The 23,952-nt window shown below is 44.4% G+C and overlaps 1 long non-coding RNA gene across 1 annotated transcript; it reads left to right on the top strand.

The window, feature by feature from the left end:
* The first annotated feature begins 5,800 nt into the window (after positions 1-5,800).
* Positions 5,801-20,347, top strand: LOC126509545 (uncharacterized). Its single transcript, XR_007594184.1, has 3 exons — positions 5,801-5,883; positions 19,610-19,669; positions 19,817-20,347. It is a non-coding gene; the product is annotated as an uncharacterized lncRNA (long non-coding RNA).
* Positions 20,348-23,952: the final 3,605 nt, after the last annotated feature.

Genomic DNA, 23,952 nt, shown 5'->3' with positions numbered 1-23,952 from the left:
GCTTCTGGTTCCTTGGTGTCTAGTCTGTTGGTGACTTTCCTTGGTACCCTGGCTGGTCCTTCTCTGCTTTTAAACAGAGCTATTGCTTCACAAAGGCCTGCAAGCTTTCAAATTCATGTTCTCATCCATTCCCACAGTCTCTTCTTTCCTGCACCCTCCTCTTTGCTCACACCTCTTTTCGTGGCAAGGGACCTGAAGAGAAGACAACAGTGGAATTTACTAACAGCCATGGACCACATTTTCTGTGGTGTTTGCATCCTCCTGGTTTCTACTTGTGGACTTTCTCGAATAGTACTTCTGCAGGAAGCCACTTGTGACCCAGTTAAGGAAGGGAGCTAGGGAGCCAGAGGACCAAACAGGAAGAGGTGGTTATATTGAGAAGCTTCTAATCAAAGTTGAAGGTCTCCCTGGAAGGCTGGGTTACACAGGCTGGGTGCTTGGGTATGGGAGGCCTCATAAGAAAGTCTGAGGGACCTGGGGACATGGAGAGCTCAGGAGAAGAGGTGAGGGGTTGTTTACTCTCAGGTTGGGAGGCGCTGGTGTGTGTCATAGACTTCCAAGGGGACCTGGTTTTCAGCTGTGGAGATGGCCCTATTTAGGAGGTCTGCAGACTCCTTCCCTGACTGTGTCACAGGCTATCAGGCAGATGTGCTCAGTCCTCCAGGCAAGGGGTGACTCCCACAGCAGCAGGGAAAGGCCTACATCTGCTGGAGGCCTTGCTTTATGCATCTCTCTGAACCCCACTTCCAGATGGCTGCTGCAAGTTAGCCTCTGTACCATTTTCAGGAGCTGAGATGCTGTGGAAAAGATGGAGCTCTTTCCAGTCTACCCAAGTCGGTCTTCCCCCTCCCTCCCCTCTCCCTTCCTCTGGGTCTCTGGGGGGGTGGGGTGGGAAGGAAGGACAACTGATATGGCCTTTCAAAGGCCACTGAGAACTGGTTTGTTAGGATGCTGTACTGCTGTGGTCAGGATCAGAGAGAAGCTAGCCCCACGCTCTGCCTTAAGCCTCCTCAGGTGAACAGCTGATAAGGATTTATGTGGACGGCTGGAAACTGGACGCTGAGTTCAGTCAGGTATGATCATCGGAGGCACCAGACTATACAATAGATTCTGGAGAACTTACCTCAGAGAGGAGTATTTGATGAGAAGTTTGGAGCACAGTAGGAGGCTTCTTGCTGCCATGTTTCTTTTTCCCCAAGCGTAGTGATGAAATTTTCTTTCTTTCCTAAAATAGGATATATTGGAAGGAAAGGGCTGAAGATAGTAATTGGCTCTCAGTCTCTGTCTCTCTGTCTCTGTCTCTGTCTCTTTCTCTCTCTGTGTGTAAGGGACACAGAGCCCCTGTGTAAGGGCCGCCTCCCACCGCTCAGCTAGCTTTACCCCAAATAATTACACGGAAACTGTATTCTTTTAAATACTGCTTGGCCCATTAGCTCCAGCCCCTTACTGGCTAGCTCTCACATCTAGATTAACCCATTTCTAATAATCTGTGTAACACCACGAGCTGGTGGCTTACCAGGGAGATTCTTAACCTGTGTCTGCCTCAGAGAGGAGAATCATGGCCACTGCCTGACTGGGCTTCTTTCTCCTAGCATTCTGATCTGTCTACTCCGCCTACCTAATTTTCTGTCCTATCAGGGCCAAGGCAGTTTCTTTATTGCTTAACCAATGAAACAACAGATAGAAAGATGACCCTTCTCCATCACACAATGCCTAGAACATTTGCCACACAACTTCCATGTAAGCCTCCCCCTTGGCAGATCTATTTTGTATGATCTGATGACATACTCCACCACACCCAGCACTGCCCCAGGCACAGGGTGGTCATTCCACGACCACAGATATTTGAATGTCTTGAGTGAGTTCATGGGTCCTTCTGTCTCTTTGTCAGTTTCTCTCTGTATCTTGACCTTGAGAGTTAATGTCATTTCAACCATCGCCACTACTGTTGGCTTGAAGTTCGGATAACCACGCCCTTCGATGCGTCTGCTTCCCAGCTCTTCTGTGGAGTGAGTTAAGCCTGCGTGTCTCGCCCAGCATTTCTTTTTAGGTTGATTCTGGTTTGGGAAGTATCCAACCCGAAATGATGACACTGAAAGAATCTCCTCTTCCTGAAGCCAACAGCTTCTCCCCAGAACAACTGCCGTCTCTGCAGACTCCGCTCTAAAGCTGAGTCTTGAGCAAGGAGGTCTTTCTAAAGAGTCGGCTGTTTCTCCTCAGCTTTGCTGCAGACAAACTCCAGTAACAGATAAGATCAGAATCTTCTGAACTTGTTTTTTTGTTGTTGTTTGTTTTTAAATGATTTATTTTTATTTTTATGCATTGATGTTTTGTCTGTTTGTATGTCTGATCGCCGGAAGTGGAGTTACAGACAGTTGTGAGCTGCCACGTGGGTGCTGGGAGTTGAACCCAGGTCCTCTTGAAGAGCAATCAGTGCTCTTAACCGCTGAGCCATTGGGTTTTCAATTGTCTTCTTTGTACCCTTTACACATTCCTCTTCTTTGCCTTACAGAGGAGTCTAAAATGCTTTGTCTTAGAGTTTTCTAAACTGCTTTTTCCCAGGGATGAAATCCTTGAGGACGTCATAAGGACAAGGGACAATTCATCTGACCACACACACTGAATGGCTATGTGTGCCAGGCGCAGTTCTAGGTGATAGGACATTCAGTCTTGGGCTTCCATCCACTCAGGCAAAAAAGTATTAGACAAGATCCTTCTTTTAATTAAGACCCTCTAATTTGCCTGATGATGGTGGTACACACCTTTAATCCCTGCACTTGGGAGGAGAGACAAAAACACTATTATTTTTCCATTTATGTCATTTGGAATCTCTCTCTCTCTCTTTCTTTCTGCTTTCCTCCCTTCCTTCTTCCTTCCCTCCCTCCCTTCCTTCCATTCTTTCTTTCTTTTTTGTTTTTGTTTTTTGAGACAGGGTTTCTATGTGGTTTTGGAGCCTTCCTTCCTTTCTTGATAGGTTCTTATCGTTTAGCCCAGGCTAGCTTCAAGCTTTCATTCCTCCTGCCTCAGCTTTCAGAGTGTTGAGAATATAGGCATGCATTACAATGTCTGGCTAATTTTTTCCTTCTCTATATATTTTAAATTTGGACCATGGCAGGGTTCATTTGGGGATCATGATGAGTCTTGGCATAGCTGTTGGTCCTCCCTGTCTGATGCTATTGAACATTTGCTGAGCTATTCCAATTGGCTTGTGTAGATCCAAGTGTTTCCACAGGAGCTCAGTGGCTTGGCCTTGTAGAGGACCATGTCTCAACCCAAGCATTACATCAAGCTGAAAGGGCTGGAGTAATGATCTGGGCCATCTGCTCAGGTTGGCACCAGGGATTTTTGACCCAGGACTCTATGAGTTCTTTGTATGGATACAATGGAAAGAGGAGGGGGCTGGAGAGATGGCTCAGAGGTTAAGAGCATTACCTGTTCTTCCAAAGGTCCTGAGTTCAATTCCCAGCAACCACATAGTGGCTCACAACCATCTGTAATGGGGGTCTGGTGCCCTCTGCTGGCCTGCAGGCATACAGACAGAATATTGTATACATAATAAATAAATAAATATTAAAAAAAAAACAAAGGAAAGAAGAGAGGAATACAAATAGTTTTCTTGCATGTTGTAATAATTATTGAAAAAATATGTATTACCAAAACTTATATTTGGATCTGTCTGTTTAACTGCTTACTTATAAAAATTTAATAAGGACTAAATCTAGAGAAAAATGCTTAATACTTAGTGAACCACGATAATGGGAATGAAAACAAATTTCAGTCACAATTCAGTTGCATTTTGACTGCAGAAAAGGCTAATAGGACAATTAAAAAGGCCTCAGTATAAATGTTACACCATCAAATAATTTCAAGAAAAAAGAAAATTATAGATTCTAACGATTAAATAAAAACTTGTTTATATATATTTAAATGGCTAATTGTTGGTATTCAATCACTACGATATTTAAATTTTGTTTGGCACAGATTTTAATGAATGTCACTATTTTAAAATTTAGGTATTTTCAGTTACCAGAAATTACTGCCTTTGCATCTAAGGAAAAATCTTGCATATCACCTTAAATGTGTGCTGGGGAAATAATTTCTCAAGGTTTTTGTGAAGGGGGCAGCTGTGCAAATATTTAACAGGATGGTAGCAGGTGAAGTGGCAGATAAATCCGTGACAGTGTTGTCGCATTAGAACCAGCATTTGTCTGGGAACTCCCAGAGATCCTTCTGAATAGTTAGGAAAAGACTGTGTTCTGTGATCAGGCAGTCCACTGCTGGGGGTGTGGTCACTGCCCATAACCCGTGTACTCCAGTCAAAGGAACCATTAGAAGAGTACCACTCCAGAAGATGAGAAGAAAATGTTCAGCATGCCGTAGACCTAATTTCATTTGCTCTCACAATAATCTACTATTACTTTTATTTTATAAGGCAGGTAACTGAAACACCGTGAACTTAAACAGCTTTTGCAGTGGCACATAGCTGTTGTGGGGTAGCTGAGCAAACTGTGTAAAGATATATCGCTGTTTTACCCTGCCTGCTTAAGGCACCTGATTGGTTTCATAAAGAGATGAATGGCCAATAGCTAGGCAGGAGAGGTTAGGTGGGACTTCTGGGCAGAGAGAGGAACTTGGGATGAGTCTAAGTGCATGAGGGAGATGCCAGCACGACACGGAAGGAGATGGACATACAGAATGGAGGACAGGTACAAAGCCATGTGGCAAATGTAGATTAACTGAAGCAGGTTAATTACATTGTAAGAGCTAGTTGGAAAGAAGCCTAAGCTAAGGCCAAGCTTTCATGATTAATACTAAGTCTCCAGGTCATTATTTGGGGGCTGGTGATCCTCAAGAGAAAGTCCTACTATGCATAACTATCAAACAATAAAGACAGGAGTCAATCCCAGACAGACAGACAGACAGACACACACACACACACACACACACACACACACACACACACGAGACAAGGTCTTACTGTCTAACTGGCTGGTCTGAAGCTTCCAAGCACTCACTTACCTCTGCCTCCCGGGTGAAATTTGTGTGTGCCACCATACCTGTCTTGACTCCTGTCCTAGGGTCTTTATTGCTGTGACTGAATACTGAGACCAAAGACAACTCGAGGAGGAAAGGGTTTATTTCAGCTCGCACTTCTACATCATAGCCCATCACTAAGGGAAGTCCAAACACAGGACAGGAACTTGGAGGCAGGAGCCGATGCAGAGGCCATGGAGAGGTACTGCTTACTGGCTTACTCAGCCTTCTTGCTTATAGAATTCAGGACCACCAGCCCAGGGACAGTACCACTCACAATAGGCTAGGCCCTCTGGTATCTATTACTAGTCAAGAAAATGAAGGTTTGCTCAGAGGCTGTCCTATGGAGGCATCTTCTCAACTGTGGTTTCTTCTTCTCAGATAACTCTGGCTGTATCACCTTCCCATCAGGGAATCGCACCCCAATCTCCTGAGTGACATTATCCTGTACTAAGGAGGGTAATGGCTCTATTCTTAATTATAATACAATTGGTCAAGTTTGTAGAACACTTAATCAGCATCAGGTTTCATGTTAGACCCTTTACCTGGATCATCTCAGTTAATTTTCATAATGAAGTCACGCTAGGATCACCCTCAATTTTCAAAGAAAATAAAACAGTTAGGTAATGTTCCCAGTATTTCAGAGCTGGCAAATGGCAAAGCCAGGTTCCCATCTAGTTCCCAGAAAAGCTGCTTGCAACACTTAGCAGAAGGCCAGAGAGCCCGTGCTCAGGGGAGCAGCTGAACCGGATCATCTTACCGCCATCAGCAGCAGGATCCATTTTTGGGGCCTTCTGGGCCACCCCTGTCACGGCATTGCCATCAGAAGCTGCAACAGCATCCTAACAGGTGAGTAACTTCAAACCACCTTTACCAGAAGGCATCTGGGCTGGTGGTAGAGTATGTGCTTAGCACACATGAGGTACTGGGTTCAGTGCCTAGTACCAAAAGTAAGTAAAGAAAACCCACAGTGCTGTTATCATTGGATAGCCCAAAACATCACTGCAGCTGTTTTAAGGATTGGGGTGAGGGCGGCATAAAGAATTTACATAGAACTTGAGTTATTTATTTATTTGTTTGCCTTTATTAACTTTATTTGCATCTTGTCCTAAAGCCAAAGGATGAAAGGAAGGTGCTGTATACATCAGCGATGCTGCTGGACCCTTAGGTCACATCGCTGTGCGGTTGGGATACTTTTAGGATTCATGTTGCCATCTTAGAAGTCTCTGTGGACAATCGCCTTGTAGCAACATTTTATTTATAGTTGTATATATAATGCTTTGTATTTTCCCTCTCCTTCTCCCCTCCCCCTTTTCTTCTCTCCTCTCCTTCCCATCCTCTCCCCTTTCTTTCTATGCTAAAGATGGAAGCTAGGTCCCATGCAAGCCAGGCAAACCCTCTACCGCTGAGTAGAGTTATTTTTATGTTTGAAATAATATAGAAAGTTATTAACTTAAGACATCTATGTCCATATCTGTTTAAAAATCTTTTTGTTTTATCCTTATTTGATGATGTAACAAGAGGGCATACCAACTGACGTGATGATTTCATCATCACGGTGTGTTTAAGGTAGGGCCACCAGTTAACCACACCATAAACTAAGACCCGGTCTCTCGTCTATTTGGGCCATCACTTGACTTTGAAGCATTTGCTGTGAAACGGTGGCTTTTGGCCTGGTTGCTTTAGGTATCAGCACTCACAGGTACGTGTTTGTCTCTCCTGACAGTCATCTCTGGTGCCAAAACTGGGGCCAAGTAGTGCATATCCCAGTCTCCAGCTGAGATTCTAGCCAGAACTACCTGCCAACTGCAATTCGAGGGCAGAGAGACAGCAAGTGCAGGCTCGCCTATGTGTTTCAGGGTAAAAAGGTTCATCAGAGGGCACCTCCTCCCAGCCAGAGCTTTCTTTGCTGTGTGGATGGTTACTGAGGGCTTGTTACTTGGCAGATACATTTAGTGTTAATTCTTCAAAGATGAGTAAGACATGGTTCCTGTCCTGCAGCAACTCAGACCCTTGGAGGATGGATCAATGTGTAAATGAATCATTGCAGCATATGGGAGCATGGCTGGGGTGGCGCCGAGGAAGCCGTGCCCATCTTGTGTCAGAAGAGAAAAGCATTGCAGACATGGGTCTTGAATAATGACAGAAATCCTCAAATGCTCCCTAGAGTCAGAGACGAGCATTCTGGCTAACTGAGTGTGCACAGATGCATGGAGTCACCGAGTTCTGTGGCAGATTTGAGATCTTATATAGTTTTGGTTATATGGACTTGTATATATGAGGACAGGGTCAAGGGGGATAACGGGAGAGGGACAGTCGGGGACCACACAGCATGGAGGGCCTGCTGCATTGTGTTTGTCCCTTGGGCTTTATGTTGAAAGGGTTCTAGGCAGCAAAAGACATAGGCAGATAAACACTCAGGAAAAGGCTCCTGTTTCAGCAAAGACATGATCTGAAAGGGCATGTGGGGGATTAGATGGAGGGAGAGGCACCAAGTTAGGAGAACGATAGACCAGATGGCAGAACCCCTGTCTGAAATTGCTCAAGAGAGATTAGTGTAGTAGAACAAACCAGACTTAAGTCTTGGCCCAACATCGGAGAATAAGAGAAGTAAAGGTTTTAGAATGACAGATTTCAGACTTGGAAAGTATCTGGCCTACTTTTGGAATTGGTGGTATAGAGGGAATGTAGAAGGATGACAGAAGCTCAAAGCACAGTGTCTGATGGGGACCATAAATTATCTCCAAAATCTAATCCTAAGAGCCTTTTATTTTAACTCAGTAACAACGACTTTTTTTTTTCATGATTGTCCAGTGTGTCTGAGTTCTGGCCAGTTAGGTAAGACATTGTCTCTGAAAGGCAGCTACCTGTACATCTACTTCTTTTTATTGTTTGCTCTTCCTCAACACTGGCATTGGGAAACACGAGGAACAAAAGAAAGTTCTAGGATTCTTCAGCCGGCACTCAAAGGATCACGGATGCCCCGAGGTGTAGCCTGTTCTCAACTGCCTACTTCTAGACTTTATGCCAAAAAGGGCAAAGATTTATGTTGACAAGCTATTGTTTGCAGACATGTAGCTGAACTTCGTGCTTATTAATTGACAACTTTGCTTTGGGGTTGGTACATAATTTATTTAGGGAACTTCTCAGCCTTATCGCTCAAATGAATGGTTCTAAATTATTCCTTGAAAACATTAGTAAATTCCCCGATGTCAGTTCTTATCAACAAGTTCTTGGGAAGACTTCTCCTGAGAAGACTCTTGGACAGGTGGAGTGAGGGCTGTGGAGAAGCGACATCCTGTATAATTCGAGAGACTTACAGTTGGCGTGTTGATTAATTGTGCCTTTTAATCCTGCTGCTTTGACATTGTGGGTTCTTGTTGACTGCAGTTTCTCTTCTTCCCCTGTGACAGACCATGTGACAGAGATTAAACATGGAGAGGTTTCCTTTGGTTCACATTTCAGGGGGTTCACTTCCTTACCCTGGGGAAAGCATGCTGTTTGGAGTGGCTCAGTTCGTGACAGCTGGAGTTTACAGGGTTCTTACTCACATCATGGTGGCTCAGGAAGCAGAGTGCTAGCCCATCAGAGATGGGTATAACCTTCAAAGCCCTACCCCTAGTGGCTTTTATTTGTACTAGGTTCCATTCTCAAAGTCTCCACATGTCCCAGAACAGCTCCAACAGCTGGCAGAGCAGGTGGCCATGCACATGAGCCAGTGGGGGACATTTAAGACTCAAGTCATAATGCTAACCAGACTCTCTTTCCAAGAACTGACGGATTTCTACACACGACAAACAACTGTCACGGTGTGGGTATGTGGAAAGTGTTTAGTTGGAAGTGTCACCCCAGCTCCCGGCATTCATTTTGGAACATTGGTGGAAAGTTCCATTTCAAGCCCCCTCCCCTGGGAGTTATCACAGTCTAGACTCTATGTCTGAGAAAGCCCGCCAAATGGTGACTCCTCCCCAGAGAGGATCAAGACCACTCCCACAGAGTGCCCTCCAGTTCTCCCTCTCCCTGGTTTCCTGGGGGATTTGGGAGGGGGAGGTGGGAGGGGAGTCTGAAGTGCCACCCCGGGGGAGCGCTGGCATCCATTAAACCTGGGCTTTTTCTAATTCGGTTTGATTTGGTTTGATTTGGATTATTGCATTGGCGGAGAGGTTTGTTGGGCCCAAAACAAAACAAAACAAAACAAAACTTTACAGAAAGAAAACCTCAGAAGCACCTCAAGAGTGAATTTAGCCTTTCTTGGATGCACGATGAATCCAGCCTCTAAGGACTGTACTGCTATCCTTTTGCCCAGTATTACACAAATAATAAAAACCCAGAGACAGATATTGGGGTTCAAGTTGAAGATCAGAAAAGCAAAGCAGTCAACCACTAGAGACACCTTTTATCTCTACCAAATCTTCATTCAGACTGAAGGGGCAAGATCCTGTCTCCAGGAACCCTCAAACGTCACACTCCACTGAGTTCCTGTCTCTTCCCCGTTATAGTCCTCTCTCTGCCCAGCCATATTGTTCCTGTCTCCACCTCCCTAGTGTTGGGATTAAATGTGTGTGATTCCAAGTCCTGGGATCACCTTTGTGTGAGCTCTGTTACTCTTTTACACAGATTCAATCTTGTAGCCTATGGTGTCCTTGAACTCACAGAGGTCCGACCGCCTCTAGTCCTGGGATTAAAGGTGTGTACTACCACTCCCTGGCCTGTACAGCTGGCTAGTAAGCCTGATTTGCCCTTCTGATTCTCAGGCAAGCTATATTTATTAAATATACCACTATAGCACAGGGTTTCTTGTATTGTTCTCCAATTTACACCTTAGCCAGTTGATTTCCATATGCTCCAAACAACCTGCCTAAGCTTCCAAAAAGACAATGCCAAGTGCAAATTCAAAATAAAAGCGAGGATTTGGATTTCCCCCCACCAAGTTTTGCACAGGCTTTGTGTCCTTGGGAAGCCCTCAGGTAAGATTCACATAGGGTGACAAGAGAAATAAAGGGTATCTGCTAAACAAAAGATGGATTGGGGCTAGGTGATAGCTCCAGAGCCAGACCAGGTGTAGCCCAGTGGGGATGCTCGCACAAACCACTCCTCCCGAGTGCACCTTTTTAGGCAACCAACCAATCAGGAGCCTCAGCTCCAAACACCTCCTCTATTGACCTCTGGCACTGTGGCCCTCAGTTCCCTGTCCTAATCAATCACCACCTAAATACCAGACAGCTGGGGACAGCTCTAGCCCCCCAGAACTCATCGAGATTACTCCATCGGATCAATCTTGAACCATTCTGTTCTGCCCTCTTCTTCCTATGAAAAACACAACAAAGTCTCATGGTTTTCCTTTGCTCCTGCGGGTTCCTAACCAACCCTTGGGTTTTCCAAGCAGCCCTGTAGGGTATGCCATGCCTCCTATTTCTAAAGATACGTAAGATACTTTATTTTTTTTTTTAAAGACTTCTATTATGACAGTCAGATCCACGGTTATTATTGTGTTTGACCGAAGCAAGTCCCACGTGATTTTAGGCCAGTGTCTGCCTCTATTTTCCTAGCTGAAAGGCCATTGTATAACTCTTTAGAAGGAATCATCATAATCAGACATTGTGGCCTATACCTGTAATCCCAGAACTCAGGGCATGAGGCAAGAAGGTTGTCAATTTGAAGATATCGTGGACAGTACAGCTAGAGCCTATTGAAGAGAAGGAAGAAGAAGAGGAAATTTGGCATGGAGAAAGATGCAGAAGGGAGAAGATCCAATAGAGTGGTTATTCATTCATATTCATAGCATTTAATCTACCGAAGAGATGACTCAGTACTTCTGAGCGTTAACTGTATGGAATCAACACACAACTGGCTGTTAATAAAGGTATGTTTTAAAATTCTTGGAATAGAAACAGAATTTAAGTTCTCTGTGCTCATTGGTTTTGTCAACTTGACACAACTTAAAGCTGTCAGGGAGGCAGGAATCCTAATTGAGAAAACGTCTCCCTCAGATTGAGCTGTAGACAAATGTACTGGTTAGTTTTATGTCAACTTGACAAAGCTAGAGTCATTAGAAAGGAAGAAACCTCAAATGAGAAAATGCCTTCAGAAGACAAGCAAGCTGGCAGAGCACTTTCTTAATTAGTGATTGATGGGGAAGGTCGCAGCCCATGGTAGACTGTGCCAACTCTGGGCTCTATAAGAAAGGTTGAGCAAGCCATGGGGAACAAGCCAGTTAGCACACTGCTCCATGGCCTCTGCTTTAGCTCCTGCCTCCAGGTTCCTTCTCTGCTGAGTTCCTATCCTGCTCGCGTTCCTGTGGTGACTGACTTCCTTGTGACTGCGTCCTTTGATGATGAGCAATGATGTGGAAGCATAAGCCACATAAACCCTTTCCTCCCCAGTTTGCATTTGGTCATGCTGTTTCATCTCAGCAATGGTAACCCTAAGACAACAAATGGTACATATTCACTTACGTGTGGATGTTAGCTGTGAAGTCACTGATAAGCAAGCTATAACCCACATAACCATAGAGGTTAGTTAGAGAGGAAGGGACTAGGGGATGGAACAATGCTCCTTAGGAAGGGGAAATAGACTGGATAGTTATGGGTGGACTCTAATGAGAGGATCAAACAGGGAGGGAGAGGAAAAAGGGAAGGGAATGGAGGGACCAGAGGGAGGAACAGCTAAAGCTAAGAACCATTTGAGAGGTCATATGGAAATCGAATACAGTAGAAGCTTCCTAAAATAAATACATAGATGAAGACAATCTGAATGAGATCATTAAAATTTCAGGGGAGACAGAATCCCAACTGGACATCTGTCATCACCAAATGATGCATTCAATACCAGGAATGGGTTACATTTGAGTTATTGACCGAAGGAGTCCCATTAGAAACCCCAGACAACCCAGGCTATAGTCATGGCTATTGGTGGCTCTCCACAAACTGACAGTAAGACCCTATTGCTGAAGATAACATCTACACAACTCATTGAGCACCTAGAAGCTGAGCTGGTGCCTACTTGGTGCCTTCATCCTATGTCCTAGTATCATGGTTCTGGAAGCTACTCTGCACACTACCAAAAGAGGACGATAACCAACCCAGCTTTGATCTGCAATGGTGCCTGCCCACAAGATATGCCGGTGCCATAGTGGCACAAAGCTTCTAGGAGTAACCAACCAACATCTGATTCGAATTAAGCCCCACTCAATGAGATGGAACCATCTCCAACACTGCTCAGGTGGCCAAGAACCTAAGAGTAGATAGGCCAGAGACCTAGGGGAAAGCCAAATACTGTTCTTCTGCTAAAGGAATGTAGCAATGAAACAAGTTCTAATGGCATTCTACTGTACTCATAGATCAGTTCCGTGGTCAGCCATCATCAGAAAAGTCTCTTCCTGCAGCAGATGGGAACGAATACAGAGACCACAGCCAGACAGTGTGCAGAGAGTGAGAGCCCTAAATGGAATGCACCCATCAAATCCTTCCCATTGGGGCTTAGGGAACTCTGGAAGAGGAGACAGAAAGAGTGTAAGACTTAGAGGGGATATTGGACTCCAGAGAATCAAGGCCCTCTCAACACAACAGGACTGGCACACACAGTCTCACAGAGACTATGGCACAGCCCCTTAGGGGTAGGTCCTATGCCAAGCAGTAGACGGCCAACACAACATGCACCCCTCAGTGCATCCTTGTGGCCAACACAGCATGCATCCCTCAGTGCATCCTTGGAGGTTATTCATCTCATAGTGTTGTCAGAGTGCGCCCTTTAAAAAAGCCTTACCGGTCCTGTGGGCTATGCTGTGACTTCCGGTTCTGTGGGCGTATGCTATGACTTCCGGTCCTGTGGGCGTATGCTATGACTTCCGGTCCTGTGGGCATATGCTATGACTTCCGGTCCTGTGGGCGTATGCTGTGACTTCCAGTTCTGTGTTTGTATGGGATTCCCCTCCATGCAAACATATGTGTCTCTGCATCTATATGAGTTTCTTGTGTTTTTTTTCTTTGGCTCCTTTTTATGTTTGGTTATTTTGTCCTATTCCAATTTGTTTTTGCTTTATCTTATTGTATGTTATTTTATTATTATTCTTTAGATGCCTGCTTGTTTTCTAATGAGACAGGAAGGCTGTAGATCCAGATGGGACCGGAGGCTGAGAGAAACTGGGAGGGGAACTGTAATCAGAATATAGTGTCTGAAACAAAAAAAAAAAAAAATCAATACCAGAAAAAAAGGTTAGTCTATAGACAAGCCTGTGGGTACAGCCTTGACTGATGTGAGTGGGTGGGGAGTCCTAAGATATATAAAAATCAGGCTGAGACGGGCTGGAGAGATGGCTCAGTGGTTAAGAGCACCGCCTGCTCTTCCAAAGGTCCTGAGTTCAATTCCCAGCAACCACATGATGGCTCACAACCATCTATAATGAGATCTGGTGACCTCTTCTGGTCTGCAGGCAGAGTACTGAGAATACTGTATATATACATAATAAATAAATAAATTTAAAAAAAAATCAGGCTGAGAGTCAGGAAAAGCAAGCCAGTAAACAGTGTTCCTTCTTTGCCTCCCTTCCCACCTCCAGGTTCCTGCCTTGAGTTCCTGACTCCCCCAATAATGGAGTGTTATATCAGAGCCATAGGAAGAAACAGACCCTGTCCTCCCTAGGTCGCTTTTGGTCATGGTGTTTATCACAGTGGAATCTAAGGCACGTGTGTCGCTTCCTTTCTCTGAAAATTTGGTCTAGCAGTTCATGTTTGTGTAGCATTTATAATGCACACGTCGTACTTTTACACAGGTAAATAATATGCTTAATAAGAGATAAAATTTCTGCCCCTATACACTTGCAGTTAAGAAAACTGTTCGAATTTATACAGTACCTGGGCGGCTAGAACCAAGAGCCTTTTACTTGAAGGAGACAGCATCTTCATGAGTGTTTGAGCCCTGAAGCCCCTCCTCCTGTGTGCCCATCCCACCCAAGGCGTAGGACCTGATCCCTGATCCCCTGCCTTCCTTGTTACCAGCTGCTGCTGGAGAAGCAGTTGTCTATTGAGAACCACAGTGCGCTAATTGAAGGGGAGAGAGAAATGACTCCTGGGGCCTACTCAGCTCAAGTGTGTCTAGAGTTCAGGTAGACAAAGGGGACGGAGGTCTGCATTGCACAAAAGGTAAGGATGTGGGTTCATTTCCAGGACTGACAATGGTATGCCCCTTTAAAGTGACCTACCCTATGTGGTGGCTTGAATGAGAAATAACCCCCACGGGCTCATGTGTTTGAACTCTTGGTCCCCAGCTGGTGGTGCTTCTTGGGGGGTTAGAGAACTTTTAGGGTGTGGATCCTTGCCGGAGGAAGCATCACTGACAGCCCCACACTCATTCTCTCAGCTTCCTTCTCTGGCCACCTGCTGCCCTTTGTCCCCATCATTCTGGGCTCTCCCTTCAGAATTGTGAGCCAAAACAAACTCTTCTGTAAGTAGCTCTGGTTGTGGAGGCTTAGCACAGCAACAAAAGTGAATTAGCACACATTCTGTGTATTTAAAACATGGTTTGGGGGTGGTGAGATTGTTCAACGCCCTGCAGCCTGACTTCCTGGACCTGAGTTCAAGCCCTAGAATCCATGGCGGAAGGAGATAACTGAGTCCTGAGAGTTGCCCTCTGTCCTACACGCATTCTGTGGTATGCATTTGCATACGCACACACACTCTCTCTCACACACAAATAAATAAATAAAATATGGTTTGAGTTTTAAAATACACACTTCATGGCAGCTTGGGGAGAAGGTAGGACCCGAATCCATGGAATGTGGAGGTTTGGTTTGCAGCTTAGTTGTGACTTCACTTCCATAGTCTCTCAGCCACTAAGTTGAGACAGTTTTTAGAATGCTGTGGTGGATAGAAAGGGTGATCTGACGGCAAGCTATTAGAGGATTAACTGAGTGGGCAAAGTTCTAGCATTCCTTGATGCAGAATAAATGCTTGCAGCCTCTGCAAAACTAGCTCTGCCTTTGACAGGGTGGTGCATTGTTTCCTGGGCATGTAGTATGCAACATCTCATCCTCTCTTCAAAGCAATCCAGTGAAATGGGAGGCAAGGAGGCTGTCATCTCAGTTTTACTGCTCAGAATCCAAAGGCACACAGACCTGAAGAAGTTGAGCTGGGCCCAGAACTGTGCCTTCTTTTTTTTTCTTTTAAATACTGCCTGGCCCATTAGTTCCCGCCTCTTATTGGCTAGCTCTTACATATTAATCTAACCCATTTCTAATAATCTGTGTAGCCCACGAGGTGGCTTACCAGGAAAGATCTTAACCTGCGTCTGTCTGGAGTGGGAGAATAATGGCAACTGCCTGACTCGGCTTCTTTCTCCCAGCATCCTGTTCTGTCCACTCCACCTACCTAATTTTCTGTTCTATCAAAAGCCAACCAGTTTTCTTTATTAGTTAACCAATGAAAGCAACAGATAGACACAAGACCCACCTCCATCATTTCCCCTTTTTCTGTTTAAACAAAAAAAAGAAAGGCTTTAACTTTAACATAGTAAAATTACATATAACAAAAGTTATCAAGTAAGAATTAGTTACAATATTTATATCAATTTTATCTTTTATCATAACTAAGAGAAACCATAACTATCCACTCTTCAACTCCATCAAAGACTCCAGAAGGATATAATATTACCTAAGTAAACAACTTCCAAAACTCTAGAAATGACAGAGACATCTCGCTGTCTGGACAGTCACCCAAAGTTCTTTTGTACTGTTGGGTCATCAATCTTCAGCCTACAGGCCCATAGTATCCAGCAGACATTTCCATGAAGCAGGAAATTCCAAAAACAAGAACTGTGCCTTCTTGTATCGGTCTCTTGTACCTTCTATGACCCTGAGATAACCCACACAGTTGGGTTCAGCATGAATCTGCAAACTCCCATTTAGCATTTTGGCTCGTATGTTTTGTATAACATTCACATCTCTGCAACAAAATCAGTTTTTCTTCCTTTGTTGGTGTGCTGTGATCAGCTTTGAAATGAGGATTCATTGATCCCTGGGTTTCCTTTGTAACTGCAGATATTGGTAGTGGGAAATATTCAATCTTGAAGCCCTAAGGGAAAAATAATATGAAGTGTGTTGCAGTCTTGCCAAATCTGCATTAACTCATTTATAACAAATAGGAAAGATGTTGTGGTGTTAAACACTTAAGTAGAAGGGGAATTTTAAAACCCTTTGGAAACAACTTCAAGTTTTATATAAATCAAGTACTCTTTAGTAGGACAAGGCAAATGTTTTGAGAATTATAAATAGGAGCTAGAGAGATAGCTTTGTCATCTTGGGAGAATGTTTAAAAAAACTGGGCATGGTGGCACACCCTTAGTCTGAAATTGAAGGTAGAGACAGGTGGATCCTTGTAGCATGCTGTCCAGCTAGTGCGGTATACTTTGCATAGTTCCAGGAAGGCAAGCTATAACTGATTCTGTCTCAAACAGAAAGGTCAAAGGCACCTGAGGGCATTTGAGGTTGTCCTCTGACCTCCATAGCCACATGCACTTTCATGCTTGTACACATGCATACACACATGTATAGCCCCAACTCCAAACACACATACACAGGCATGTACACATGCATGTACACACAGAGGCACAAAGAATCATAAAATAATCTGACTATAATAAAACATGTCTTATAAAGAAAGATTAAAAGAAGACAGGTCTAAGCCAGGTGGTGGTGGTGCACACCTTTAATCCCAGCACTTGGGAGGCAGAAGCATGTGGATCTCTGTGTGTTCAAGGCTAGACTGGTCTACAGAGTGAGTTCCAGGATAGCCAAGGTTACACTGAGAAACCCTGTCACAAGAAGAAGAAGAAGAGGAAGAGGAGGAGGAGGAGGAGGAGGAGGAGGGGGAGAAGGAGAAGAAGAAGAAGAAGAAGAAGAAGAAGAAGAAGAAGAAGAAGAAGAAGAAGACAGGTGTCTTAGTTACTGTTCTGCTGCTATGAAAAGATACCCACAGCCAAGGCAACTCTTACAAAGATATCATTTGATGGAGGACTTGCTTATAGTTTCAGAGAGCTAATCCACTATTATGGCAGGGGAGCATGGTGGCAAGTGGGCAGGTGCTGGAGCAGTAGCTGAGAGCTACATCTTGATCCATACATAGGGAATCTGGGCCTTGCATGGGCTTTTGAAACCTCAAAGCCTGGTGCGGGAGAATTGTCTGTATTCTGTCAATCATGTTTTAAATAAACGCTGATTGGCCTGGAAGGAAGTATAGGTGTGTCAACCAGACAGGAAGTAGAGGCAGGACGATGAGAACAGGAGAATGCTAGGAAGGAAGAAGCCCATTCCTCACATTCCTGCCCAGACCACCAAGAAGCAAGATGTAACCTACCTGGCTGAGAAAGGTACCAAGCCATGTGGCTAACATAGCTAAGAACAATGGGTTAATATAAGCTACAAGAGCTAATAAGTAGCCTAAGCTAATGGGCCAATCAGTTTTATAACTTATGGAGATCTCTGTGATTTTCTTTGGGGAATGCTGGCTGTGGGATACTGGGTGGGTCAGAAACCCCAACAAGCAGGCCCTTCATGTTACAAAAGCCTACCTCCAATGCACACTTCCTCCAACAAGGCCACACCTCCCAATCCTTCTAATCCTTTTAAAGAGTCCCACTCTCTGGTGATGAAGCATTCACATTTATGACTTTATGGGGTCATTCTCCTTCAAACTACCACAGCAGGCATGGTTATTTCCTAACAAACCCACTTCAGGGTGGCCACTTCTCTAGAATAAAACAATGTTCTTCACCCAGAGGGGAATTCACCCCTGAGGAATGGACTGAACCAAAGACAATTTTATTCAAGAATAGGTGAAAACAATCAGCCATGGCTATGGAGAGCCTTCTTTCTTTCTTTCTTTCTTTCTTTCTTTCTTTCTTTCTTCCTTCCTTCCTTCCTTCCTTCCTTCCTTTCTTTCTTTCTTTCTTTCTTTCTTCCTTTCTTAAAGATTTCTGCCTCCTCCCCACCACCGCCTCCCATTTCCCTCCCCCTTCCCCAATCAACTCCCCTTCCCTCATCAGCCCGAAGAGCAGTCAGGGTTCCCTGCCCTATGGGAAGTCCAAGGACCTCCCACCTCCTTCCAGGTCTAGTAAGGTGAGCATCCAAACAGCCTAGGCTCCCACAAAGCCAGTACGTGCAGTAGGATCAAAACCCAGTGTATGGAGAGCCTTCTGTGGCTTTTCTTTGGTGGCCAGAAGGGATACCCTACTGTCAAGTGCCTGACACTAAAAAGAGTGCTGTGTCCTACTGACTAGGTCCCCAGGAAAGAAATACAGACATTAATGGTGAGCACTGGATTCTTAGAACCAGATGGAACCCCATCAGATGCCTTCTGAATCCTCTGTGACTTGTCTCCCGAGGCCTTCCTACTGAGTGAACTTAGTGCAGAGTTTCTGCACCTAATAACTTCAGAATCTGTGCCTATCTCCCTTCAGCCTCTACTGTTTAAAGGAATTATGAATATACTTAGGTTTTGGGAGCAATTTATTGGCTCCTCAAGCATCTCTAGTCTAAGTGCAAGATGAGTACTAAAAATGATGTCTTATCGTGTGCCGGCTGGTGTGTGCTACAGCGATGTGATGTGGTGGGGAGGTCATGCTGAGTTCTCCCCACTTCCTCTCACCTTGTGATCTTAGGTTAATTGCTTGGATATTTGAGGCCCATTCTCCCATCTTAAACAGGAATAAACATGCCTGCTGTGCAGGTTGTTGAATAGTTCATGAGGTAAAATATGTGTGTGTGGACTGGGTTCTTGGCACACAGAAGGCACTGCCGGTGCAAGCGTTAGAAATTTCTACATGAGCCGTTCATCCTTGACTTAAATACGTGTTCTTGTCTTAGAGCTGACAAGTGGTGGAACGGCCGTATTTGTCGCATATTTACTGTGATTTGGCCAGAACTTGCAAATTTCTGTTTCATGTGGTAGCAGTGTAGGCTGGCTAGATTTATGTCAATTTGACACAAACTACAGTGTTCTTAGAGGAGGAAACCTTGATTGAGGAAACGCCTCTAGCAGTTGACCTGTACGCAATTGTGCGGGGGTATTTCTTGATCAATGATTGATTAGGAGGGCACAGCCCACTGTAAGTGGGATGCCTCTGGGCAGGGGAACCTGGGTTGTATAAGAACGCAGGCTGAGCAAGCCATGCGGAACAAGCCAGTAAGTGCCAGCCTTCATAGTCTCTGCAGCGTCTCTTGCCTCCAGCTTCTTGCCCTTCATGAGTTCCTGTCCTGGCTCCCTTCAGTGATGGACTATGATGTGGAGGTGTGAGCCAGATAAGCTTTCCTCACCAACTTGCTTTTGGTCATAGTGTTTTGCCGCAGCAGTTGTAACTCTAACTAGGACATGTTGTTAAAGAGTTTAGCTCCTGTGCTCTCTTCATTTGCTGGTCCACCTGCCTCAGAGTTGGTGAGGCTACAAGACTACAGTTAGTCTTCAGGGTTAAGCATGCAAGCATCCATTAGTCATGCCTGCTGTGGAACTGGGCTATGTTAGTGCTGGTAAGTGTGCAAGCATTTTCCTTACCTGGCTTAAGATGCTTCTCTTTGTCTCTTTAACAGCAGAGAGACTTGAAGATGCTGGATTCTTCTACCATGGAACTGCATGCAACTTCTCCAGAGGTATTGTCATTTGGAAAGGCCACATGCTTAAGTGAGAATAAAGAAGGGCAGAGAACTGGAAACCTGTTCTTCCTGGCTTCCTGCCTCTGCCATTTCACGCCATTCACTTAGCTCTCTACCCTCACTGAGATATCCCTTGTTTCCTAGGACAGACCTTGCCCTTTCACCAGCACAGACCTTGGCAGATGCTGTGTTTACTTCTGTGAATTCTAGTTCTCGTCTTTCTCACTTGGCAGAAGCTACTCGGCCTTCAAGGACTAGGTCAAGTGTATGTTCTTAATATAAAGAGGCCCCAAGCCAAAGTTCTTGGATGCAATTGAGAGAAACTGTTAAGACGCAGCTTGTAAATTTTCCTAAGAAAACAATCTTAGTTCAAGAACTCCATTCCTCACCTCTCGTGTTGGTAAAATCATCATGTCTGAGCTCCTTGTTTCAAACGGACGCATCACCATCCTGAAAACAAAATAAAAATCAAACGGACGCATCCCCAATTAAGTGTGAAAACAAGAAGATTTTAAGATTTGAAGTGAATATCTTGAATTATGATGACTGAGTGTGGAACTGTGTTTTGTACTTCAAAACATTGTGGCAAAATTAGCATTTTATCACTAAGTGTGTAACTTAGTGGCATTAAGTACATTCAAGTGCTGTGCATGTCTCAGCTGACCTCTGGAACTCAAATTCAGTAAGACAATCAACTCCAGTTGACTCCATTTTGCCCATGGCAACTCCATTCTATTTTCTGCCTGTGAACTTGCGTCCTCAGGATACCTCATCATAGGGGACTCCGTTGTGTTTGTTTTTCTGTGTGACTTGCTGAATTCATCCAAGTGGAAGCAAGTCAGAAAGGCTTTTTTTTTTTTTTTTTTTTTTTTTTGGTTTTTCGAGACAGGGTTTTCCTGTGTTGCTTTGGACCCAGTTCTGGAACTCGCTCTTGTAGACCAGGCTGGCCTCGAACTCACAGAGATCCACCTACCTCTGCCTCCTGAGTGCTGGGATTAGAAGCATGTGTCACCACCACCTGGTTGTGGCCTTTCTTTTTAAGACTGAAATCTGTTATGTTCTTTTTTTTTTTTTTTTTTTACCATATTTGGCTTATCTGTTGATGGACACGAGTTGCTTCCACCCTGTGAGGCCAATCTTCACTGTCAACTGGATTAGATTTTAGAATCACCTGAGAGACACACCTCTGGATGTCTCCAGGGCATGTCTCCAGGGGGAGTCTCCAGGACGCATCTCCAGGGCATATCTCCAAGGAGATTTCACTAAGAGGGTATACCTGGGCTGTGTGCCCAAATCAAGAAGCAGGGGAAGTGAGCGGGAAAGCTGGTGGATTGTAGCACTGTCCCTGTTCAGAACTGTAAACACAATGTGGCAGTTGCCCCACACCCCTGCCACCACACCCAGAGCCACTCCCACTGCCATGCCCTCCCCACCTGCAGACTGAGAGTCAACACAAACCCTCTTCTCTTTAAACTCCTTTTGTCAGGTTCTGGTGCAGCAACAGGAAAAGCAAATAACACACAACCCTCGGCTTCTTTTAATCACGTGGTGTTAATGTGAGTCTGTAAATATCTCCTTGATAATTGCTTTTCATTCTTTTCTAAGTGTATCCTCAGAAATGGAATCATGACTTGCATAATAATTCTACTGTATTTTTGACGAACCTCTAAGTATTGCATAGTGGCTGCATAATTGTATGCCCCAGCAATAGGGCACAAAGGTTCCAGTTTCTCGTGTCCTTGTCAAGCCTTGTTACTTTCTGTTTGTTTTTAAAAGTAGCCACCTTCAGGTGTGTGAGTTGATGTCTTAATATATTTTGGGTTTACATTGCCCTATATGTTTAATTTTAATCCATTAGGGCTACTATAACATAAACTGGTAGTTTAAGAGAATCACAAGTTTTTTCTCAGTTACGGGGGTTGGGAACCCCGATAGCAAGGGACCTGCGTGCTCATCAGAGAGGACTTTCTCACAGTTGGCAGCCTCATACGCACCTGTGGGACCGGTTCATAAGGTCACGGTCTTTTCCCACTCTAATGAAAGCAACTTAAGGGAGGAAGGTGTTGCTTCAGCTCACAGTTCAAGATACAGTCCGTCGTGGCAGGGAAGTCAAGGCAGAGGGACCTTGGAGCAGCTGGCCACGTCTGTTGTACAGGGCTGTCCTCCCAGCTGAACTGCCACCATCTTCAGGCTGGGCCTGCTCACCAAAGATTGTCACAGCTGCCCTTGTTGACTGTTGACTCCTGGAAAGTGGGGCCGAGGGACGTCATGGGACCCTCCTCTGGGTAGCCAGCCACCCCTCCACAGTTGTATTCAAGTGTGCCCTGATTGGTCTTTGGGGAAGGCTAGAGGATACAGGTGGGGAAGGATTGGGGGGGGGACTACATCCACACAGTGGGGGAGGGGCCAGCATCCATGCTGACCGCAGACCTTCTAGTGTGGCTGCAGAAAGGTCACCCATTGTTCTGTAAGAAAAATCTAAGAAATTCATTGGTTTCTCAGAGCGAACTTTGGTGGAATCACACCTTAGTTTGTCTTTAAGTCCATAGGAGGGGTGAGATGTTATTTATGTTATAATGTTATATAGACTGTTTGGGATAGTATCAAACTCTTAACTATAGTAAGTATATTAACGCATTAGTGCATTAATATTTTAGTCCATAAATATGGAAGGCTTTCCATTTGTTTTCTTTATTCTCTTTCAGCAGTGTTTGTTTTTCTTGTGTTGTATGTGTTTGTATGTGTGTAGTGTATGTGTGATATGTGTGTGTGTTTGCACCTGTGCATAGACATAGGGAGGCCAGAGGAGGACTTCATGCGTCTGCTGTCATTGTCTACTTTATTCTTTTGAGACAGGGCCTCTCCCTGGAGCTAGGTTGAACTAGCAAACCCTTTAAGCCCTGTCTCTGCATTCCCCAGCGCTGCAGGTATACACACAACCATGTCTGCCTTTTTAGTGGGTGCTGGAGGTTTGAATTCTGGTCCTAAGCTTGCCTCCTGAACCATCGCCTTAGCTTCTCAATGGTGTTCTATAGCTTTCAGCGTGGAAGTCTTTTGTCTCCTTGACTAAGCTTATCCTAAGCATTTTATTCTTTTTTAGTCTTATTTTTAAAAAAATTTGAGATAGGGTTTTCTCTGTGTAGCCCAGGTTGTCCTGGAAGTCTCTCTGTAGACCAGGCTAGCCTCAAATATCTGTCTGTCTTTGCCTCCCAGGTGCTGGGATGAAAGGTCTACCCCACCACCACCCAGATCTTTTGGATTCTTTGTCATTTTCAGACTTTGTTGCTAGTGTACAGAAAGACAACTGATTTTGTGGTTGATTTTGTATACATAAAGTTAGCTGAATTTGTTCATCCATGCTAACAGGTTGAGTTATTTTAGCAGGGGTATCTTTAGAGTTTCTGTGGGTCAAGCTATATTATCTGTGATCCAAGATACTTTGCCCCTCTTTTCCAAATCTGAGTTCTTTTATTTAATTTACTCAACTCACCTTCCTGGCAAACACTTCTAACAATGTGTTCAGTAGATGTGGCAATGGAGGGAAGCCCTTTCTTTTTTCTTTCTTCTTTTTCTTTCTTTCTTTTTTGAAAAACTTCAGTCTTTCCCCATTGAGCATCGTCTTTGCTTTAAACATTTCATATGTTGTCTTCTATTTGTAGTTTTGTTGATAAGTTTTGCCATGAAAATGTGTTGAATTTTGTTAGATGCCTTTTCCATGTTAATTGAGACAAAATGAATTTTTCCTTAGTCTGTTTATATGATGTATTATTTGATTTTCGTACATTGAATCGTTTGCATATCAAAGGAATAAATTCTACTTAGTCATGTTAGCATGGTCTTTTTAGGCACTGTTAAAGTGGTCTCCAGCGTGCTATCAGGATTTACGTGTGGTATTCAAGGCTTTTGACCTGTAGACTTGTTTGTCTCTCTAGTCTTTGTTATCATTCATTACTTCTGCCACTTTCGCGGTTAGTTGGTTTTTACATGGATTTGTCTGGATCGTGCGCTGTGGTGCTCTGGGCTCATGGAATGGTATGGAAGTCATGTCTCTTACCCAAGTTTGGAAGTTTAGAAACTGCTGCCAGTTCTTTTCCTGATGCCTGAAAGAATTCACCAGTAAAGCTGTAAGGTTGTGGGCTTTTCTTTATTGGGAGGCTTTTTGATCATTCAGTTACTTGCCAGGGACTGTGCCACGTTGGGCTGCCACATGTCAGGGACCGGCTTCAACAAAAACACCTCTTACCAGGGTGGGGGCATGAGGATTTAGAAATATTAGTAAA

Source organism: Alexandromys fortis, unplaced genomic scaffold, assembly GCF_014885135.2.
Source record: "Alexandromys fortis isolate MF-2015 unplaced genomic scaffold, M_Fortis_MF-2015_v1.1 scaffold_93, whole genome shotgun sequence".
Lineage (NCBI taxonomy): Eukaryota > Metazoa > Chordata > Mammalia > Rodentia > Cricetidae > Alexandromys > Alexandromys fortis.
This window is presented reverse-complemented; position numbering and strand designations above follow the sequence as displayed.